The sequence below is a fragment of the Passer domesticus genome, chromosome 8 (assembly GCF_036417665.1).
Source record: "Passer domesticus isolate bPasDom1 chromosome 8, bPasDom1.hap1, whole genome shotgun sequence".
Lineage (NCBI taxonomy): Eukaryota > Metazoa > Chordata > Aves > Passeriformes > Passeridae > Passer > Passer domesticus.
The window spans coordinates 42,290,231-42,297,843 of NC_087481.1; the positions used below are offsets into that span (position 1 = coordinate 42,290,231).

Here is a 7,613-nt window from a genome sequence, read left to right on the forward strand (position 1 = left end):
CTCCAGTGTGAAGGTCCACCTGGATGCTCAGCCAGACTTCGAGTCAGGCAGAAACCAGAACAGAGGAAGACTATCACTGCAAATTGCACCTTATGAAAGATGGGCTGCTGAAGGTCGAGTATGAGTTAAGGAACAGGAGGGAACTTCAAAGGGTGAAGAGCCTGGACTTGCAAGTTGTTTTCCTCAGTGAGGATGTTGCATGAAAGAACTGGTAAGAGCCTCTGAAAGTACATCTGAAATTCTGACACCCCAGGCAACAGGTTGTACACAGAGCTGTCCTGACCTTGGCTAAGGTATATGGAAAAGATTTCCAGCTTTGTACTGTACGTCCTTCCATTTGATCAAATGACATAAGTTTGTGGTTTTGGAGGTTATTTTGTTTCGTTTGTGCCCATCAAAATGCAAAAGGAATGCAGATGGAAGGTTGATTTATTTTGGGTTTTGGTTTGGGTTTTTTTTTTTACTACAAGAAGAGTGAGGTCTAGTGGAAACTATTTACTCCAAAGTGGAAACTTCCTTAGCACCAAGCATGTAGGTGCCTAAGCAGACCTTGCTTCCTTGCTCAAGCAAAGGACACTATATCAAACTGACCTGGAGGATTAAACAATACTTTGTTTAGGGGTACTGCTATGAGAATTTCCAGTATGGAAATCGAAGATTGCTTTGGCTTGAAGAGAAAGAAAAACTAAGGATTAAGTGCTAGCAGTCACATATCTTTTTTCTAATGAGGACGTAATTGGTTGACTGCAGGGTTAACCCCATGACACTTCAAACAGTGTCACTTTCTTTAGGAGACACTGAAAAGTAAAAATTAGGAAATACAGAAGTGAGAACTTTAACTATCAAACAAAGATAGTTTTATAGTGTTAATGCAGACAATATAGAAAAGTGACCTTTGCCTTTCCTATATGTCCTATTGAAATAATTAGCACTAAAGAGATGAAACATTGGAGAGTAATGTCATTAAATATTCATTTCTAGCAAGTCATTTAAATTAGAAGCATTGAAGAGAGAAATCATTCCAAGACTTTTCACAAAGTCTGTTGAACTGTTAGATGGGAATAAGGAGGGGAAGTGGGGAAGGAAAAGTGGTTTTGCTTTTGTTTTCTTTTTTAACTCAAAGCATGAGCTGTAGTTTGCCACTATTATTGATGAATGCCTTGCTATTTCACTCATGTAGTCACATGATGCTGACCAAAACTAGAAAGGAAATGTTTGAAATGTGTACCTAAGGCCTTTCTCCTGTTTGAGCAATTTGTAATGTGGGATCTAGAGTAGTATCAACCAGAAAAGCTGCCCAAGGTGTTGGTTAATGCTTTGTGGAAGATTTATTACCATCCAAAACATGAAAAGTTCTTCTCAGTTGGCTGGCATTACAGTAGTGAGATCTCAATAGAAAAATGAAAACATATACTGTGGCAACGTGAAAAAATTCCCATTGTACTACTGTGTTGCCAGCCAATGTCATCCACATTTCCTTGGTAGCAAAAAAATTTTCAGCATTTCTTCTTATTAAAATGAAACGTTTTATATATATATATATTTTTTTTCATTTTTAATTAAATCACATACATTTAGTTCTACTTTGAAAAGGAAAACAAGGTTCATACCACTTATAGTTTGGCTTCACTTGCTATCACTCAGTTCTCTCTTCTTTTCCATCACCTTTAGGCAGACACTCCACTGCCAACCAGTTTTAATCATGATACCTTTGATTAAATGGGCCCAAGCTTATGCAGCAGAGAATAAAGGGCATAGTGCTACAGCTTTTAAGGAAATGCCATCAGAGGAGTTCCACCCACAGACTGGGAGTCTGGAGTCTGACTTACCACGTGAGCTGAGCTCACATGAACCCCGAGCACATCGCAGTTAGTGCTTTGCCCATGAGACTACAACAAGCCAGGAGAGCTGTCAGGTGGTCACTTTGCATCATGAGCAAATGGAAAACTACTGAGGCAGGGACATCTTCTGTCCTTGACCTGTGTTTCCAGCTGTCTGTTACCATTAATAATCCTTACTTGTTTGGGTTGGGACTGTGTTATCCTTGGTGCAGTACAAAGAGTCAAGTGATTTTTTTTTCCCCTTGAAATGTGTTTGCTATGACCTGTGGACAGTGACAGCATCCTGGTCTCAGTTTTATTTTCTTGATAAATCTACACAAGAGCCAGAGGTGCTGGATTTCTGTCTGCAGAGCATCACTGAAATACTGAACTCTGGTGGGACCAGTTTTGACCATAGGACAGATCCCTAAAGTTAAGAGAACCCTCCTTAACCCAGAGATCACAACTTTGTAGCCATTCAACAGGGTTCCACAATCATACATCAAAAACACTAAAAGTTTAAGAGGAAATACTTCAAACTCACTAGATACCCATCAGTGTTAAGATGAATCTTCAAATAGACAAGAAAAAGACAACGAGCAGTCCTTCAATTTGGAAACAATTTTTTTTTTCCCCTAGAAAACAGTGAGTTTTTAACCTCTCTCACCTTCTCTGTATACCAATTCTTCAAAAGGCTGAGCAGCCATAACAGAGTTATTTCCTTATTTCCATCTATTAGCACTCATTGATCGGCTGTATCACACACAGATTGCCAGCTGTCTTTGGGCCTGTCTTGCTATTCCAGTTCTGAACAACACTGAGCATGACAGATTCAGGGGCTTCAAAAACAAGGATGAATAATGCCGGTACAGAACTCCACTAGCTTCTGAAGTGTAGCTCCTGGAAGTGTGGCCAAAAATCCAAATTTGTATTGTTTTACCTCCGTTTTCCTCATTCACAGGGGCAGTTGAGTGAGATCTCTCCCTCCAGAGTTGTGGCAGTACTGAGCCAGTTGTCCTCTCAGTAATGCTCCTGAGAAAAATGGACACAAAGTGAGCCTCTTGCAGTGTCACTTCTCATGGGCAGAATAAAAAACTGCCAACAGATTCCTAAATGTACAATTGCTTAGGAAAGAGATGTAAGAAACAGCTCCATGCAAAAGTCTGCCAACTTATTTTTGCAGACTACGTATTGTACATGTGCATATTAAATATCATGATTCTCCTGAACAGCCTTAAGTACTTCCTGAATAATATAAAAGAACAAACAATGCTTTTAAAACAATCTTAGTGCTGTGTCACCCCTTTTTCCTCTTAGTATACAGTCATTATAAAGATTAAAAAGTGACAAAGTAAAAAATATTTTAAAACCTGTAACATAGATGTCACTCAGTACTTTTTTAAAATTGGTACTTATAGCATAAGAAAATGGAGAACAACTTTTTCAAATAAATTATAAAGGTGATGAAACCTTTCTCTTCATACAGGTTTTGGATAGTTAATGTTGGTAGTGCACCTTTTAGATGCAATTATAGAGCACATCTGTTTTTATAGCAAATAAATGATTGCTGTGTGCAAATCTAACCCCAGTGGTGTTTGCATGGTATTATGTTCCGCTGGACACGCAGTTCTGTGCACTCAGTGGCCCTCTTGCACATATCAGATGTTGTCAACATTTTGGAATTCACTCAGTGCCACTTTCTGGATCCATGCTCACAGCCCCGAGGTGCCACATTGCTCCTGTGGGCAGAGTGAGCAGACAGTTGCATCATCCTGCTCTTGCACCTGTTCTGGAGGTTTTTATTTTCCTTTGCTTCTTCTGTGGCTATATGGATGCTCAGACAGAAAAGGGAGATGGAGTGGTTTAACAGTAATGCAAGAGTGTTTTACGACATTTGAGTATAAAAGCACCAGTTTTAATGAGTACATCTGGAATTATTAAAATGCCTAGCAGCAGAGAAACAAAAGAACAAGTTATTTGTTTTTATTATTACTGGCAATTTACTAAGAAGCAGATTGTTGTTAATGAAACTACTCATACGGGTAAAATGGGCAGGACTTATCTCTACAGCTCTCTAAGGCTGAAATTCAATCACTTTTGTTAATTTGTTATTTATCTAGAATGTTTTGTTTATTATCTTATTGTCCTTCACAAGTAAATAGTGTATAAATTTATCTGCTCCCCACGTTTCTGATTCTATAGAACCTGAAGGCATCAATTTAAATAATTCAGCAGATGCTGCTGTCTGTAACCATAACTTCAGACAGGATTTTGGATACTTTTTCTAAAAAGATTGTCAGAACAAGCCTTCTTTCCTGGATGCTCTCTTAAACCACAGTCATGGTGTGCCACCCAGAGTTGGGATAGTAGAGCCTGGGCACAAAGTGGCTTTGGAGAGAGGATGAGGTCCTATCCTGTCAAGTATCCCCTCCATGTTTCCCTAGAGATGAGTGACTTTAAATACAGCTTAAAAATAAATGCATCTTCCCATGAAAAAACACAGGGAAGAAAACAACGTCTTCAGTAGCTACATAGATACAATGTGTGATGGAAAATTGATGCCTAATATGGTGCAAATGATTACCTATGCTGGTTTTATTTAGCTATGACTCACTTCTAAACAGAGCATTCCTCATTCTGCAAGGGACAGAGTGGAGAGAGGGATAAAGAATATCAACCCAGCCTCAGCTTATCTTGCTGGCAACACAAGAAGGCTTCCTTAAAATGTCCGTTTTCCCTCTTCTGTGGTGACTTCTATGGGGATAGACATTCCATGTCCCACTCTGCACAAGATAACAGTCTGCATTTCCATGTGCCAAACAGTATTTTTAGCACATATTGCAATTCCCTAGATGGAAAGCAAAACCACAATGTCGTATCTCAGTTCAATGGTATCACTTCAGGCTACAGTTGGTACTGAAGTCATACATCCTTAATTATATCAGATACATAGTGGGATCACATTCTGTGCCCTGGAAGGTTGCTGTGGCATGTCATGTGTCAAATCACACCACAAGCAAAAAATATTCACTGTACCTTTTTTGGGCGGTTCTTGCAAAATATAACCTTTGTGCACATTCCCCTTCTGTGCATGTGTAGGCAGACAAGCACCAGAAGTGAACTTGGGCTCTGAATCCAGAGGTACTCTGTTTGAGTCTCTCCCAGGGGTTGATTTAGTCACCCTTTCCTGCACCTACATCAGTGTGGTGAGTTCCAGCCTTGGAGCTGGTGCCTGGCCTTCAGGTGCTGCACTGAGTCACTGCTGAGCTCAGCCCCTGCTCCTGGCCCTCACCATCTTTCCAAGGAGGATGCACCAACCTTTCTGAGTTTTTTCCCTGGCTTAAGCACAACCAGAGCTCCACATGACCACACAAAATGTTCCAGCATAGTGGAAGGGAGGATGACAGCACGTAGCTGTAGGGTGGGAGAGGGTAGAGGATTCTTTCTTACAAAAACAGAACTGAACACACCAGAACTGAAAACATTCATAAAACTACAGACACTTCTGACTATCAACAGCATGAGCAACCTACCAAAAATACCCACCTTGTACCTGTCTTGCTTGAAGACAGGTACAGATGAAACTCTTGGGGAAAAAAATCTCTGGAATACACCATGATATTTCCTGAGGGGAAACGTTGCAATGAGACCTGATGTTCATGGAGGCTTAAGAGACACAAAAAGCATCTAGACAAGGTGTGTTCCATGCATTCTTCTGCCTGTATATTTCTGGGCTATCTCATTAGGGAAAAATACAATATCTAAATTTTTATATATATTTTTTCAAAACCAAAGGATTGATAAAGAAAAATCCCTTGTAGGTTTGGGGATTTTTATTTATCTGCAAAATTATTTTAACATCTTGAAATTATTTTACAAATTCAGAATTGTACCACACTGAGAGTTACAGGATTTTAAACAAACAAGATTTGGTTCAACCTCCATGTTTTTAGAGTTAAGAAAATGGACCCTGACTTTTCTGTAAATAACCTTTTAGAGAAATTATTCACAGAGCACACAATGACCAGAAAACATGTTTGCTATTTCACAGGGACAGCTGTAGCAGGAAGGGAAGAGACTTCTGACCAGACACCCATCAAACGATGACATGAGATATGTGACCCTCCTTAAAGAGTTCTGGAGCATCTGTTTAAGAGTAAGTTCCTGCAGGCATGATTTCAAATCCTGACCAGAAATTAGTTCGTATCCACAGCGGTCTAAAGCCCAAATAAATTACCTCAGGTTTTTCACATTGCTTCATTGTGGCAGGAAATACTAAAATGTTTGTATGTCATGAGTATTGTAGGTGTGCAAATCTTGGCCACTAAATAGAGCTTGATATGGTCTTGTCTACTGTTTTGATACAGCTGAATATTTTATGGAGTAGATTTTAGAAGAGGAATTACTGCTGAAGACCTCCAAAAAGAGGTATAGCTAGTGAGTGTTGAAATTATAGCATTCTTCAGAGAATATAAAATTATTGAGTATTGAATATCTATTAAGCGTGAGCAAATACTTCAAGCTTATACTCTTGTTCCTGGTCTTTATTCGTATTTGGATATAGTTTGGTTCAGTAGAATGAAAGGGTCTTAACTTAAAATTATTTTTCTGCTACCATTGTGACAACTTCTCTTTGTTTCTTAAACAGATGGGGGATGCCTCCCCAAGAAAAGTAGAATAAAGAAGTCATGCACACTGACTTGTACTGGCACAAGTGCTTTTACAAAGTAATTTCTCACTGGAAAAAAAATTACAGCTATGAATTTGAAGGTTGTGTTAAATGACTAAGTTCAGTTGAAACCTGACCACAGTCCTTGCAACCTGTAAGTATTTTTAAAACTGACAAAATTAACAAAAACCACATATCACTTATTTACATATCAACATTATTGCAAATAATTGGATATTGCCTCCAGATTGTTACAGATGGAAATTTGAGCTGAAGACAGATCTCTAAGTAGGCAGCCCCTCCCTGGCTTTACCTTCCCCCTCCTGTCTTTCAGGGTCCTTAGAAAAGAAAGAGGACAGGGTGTATGTCATGTTTACATTGACCTGCCCTTTCCTGCAGCTATTGGCAGGAGACTCTGCAAGGAAGCTCGTGTCTTTTACCATCTCCTAGTTTTGTTTGCTAATCTACCAGAGCTAGGTTATGGCAGAGAGCATTTCTTTGGCTGCACAAAATGAGCAAAGGGGTCCACTTGTGGTTATTTATATTTGGGTTGATTTATTCTATGAGGGGCAGTTTGTTACCCTCAAACTGTGCTGTAGATCACTGAACTAAGTGATCCATACTACTACAAGTTTTCTGAGTCATTGTGCCTTAGACTTTATACACATACGCAATAAATACCATGGTGGAGATAGAGCTGTACCCTGCAATGATTCCTGGAGGAGGAGGTTTCAGTGATCCCTGAAAGAAGGTCCTTCCTTGTCTAAAGAGAAGTGTTAGGAAGCCTCCACAGTGCTGGGGATTTTTCCTGTCCTTTCAGTGTGCTATCAAGCAGTATGTCAGCATTTTGGGAGCATTCCAGATGTTTTCTCAGTTACTTTTGTTTATGGTGACTTCGTGAAGGTAGCTCTGTTTCACCAAAAATTACCATTATTTACACCTGTTTCCAGGGCACACCATCCTTGGATTATCACTCTAGTGTGATCATTTACCTTCTTATTCCTCACTGCTCAGGACTGTAATGCTGGAGAATTACAGAGAGAATGCAGTAATGATGGAGGAAGGTTACAGAGTAAGCTTCTGTATAGTTGAAAGAGACAGAAAACTAAAGGATCTGCAACCAC

At 39.5% G+C, this 7,613-nt stretch overlaps 2 long non-coding RNA genes across 2 annotated transcripts in view; both read left to right on the forward strand.

The window, feature by feature from the left end:
- The window catches only part of LOC135306594 (uncharacterized), a 34,948-nt gene extending 28,964 nt beyond the window's left edge, over positions 1 to 5,984 (forward strand). The window contains exon 6 of the long non-coding RNA XR_010367390.1: positions 5,872 to 5,984. This is a non-coding gene — a long non-coding RNA (uncharacterized LOC135306594). The remainder of the gene's footprint in view (positions 1 to 5,871) is intronic.
- LOC135306597 (uncharacterized) lies at positions 7 to 3,403 on the forward strand. The gene is made up of 2 exons (XR_010367394.1): positions 7 to 211; positions 1,672 to 3,403. It is a non-coding gene; the product is annotated as an uncharacterized LOC135306597 (long non-coding RNA).
- Positions 5,985 to 7,613: the final 1,629 nt, after the last annotated feature.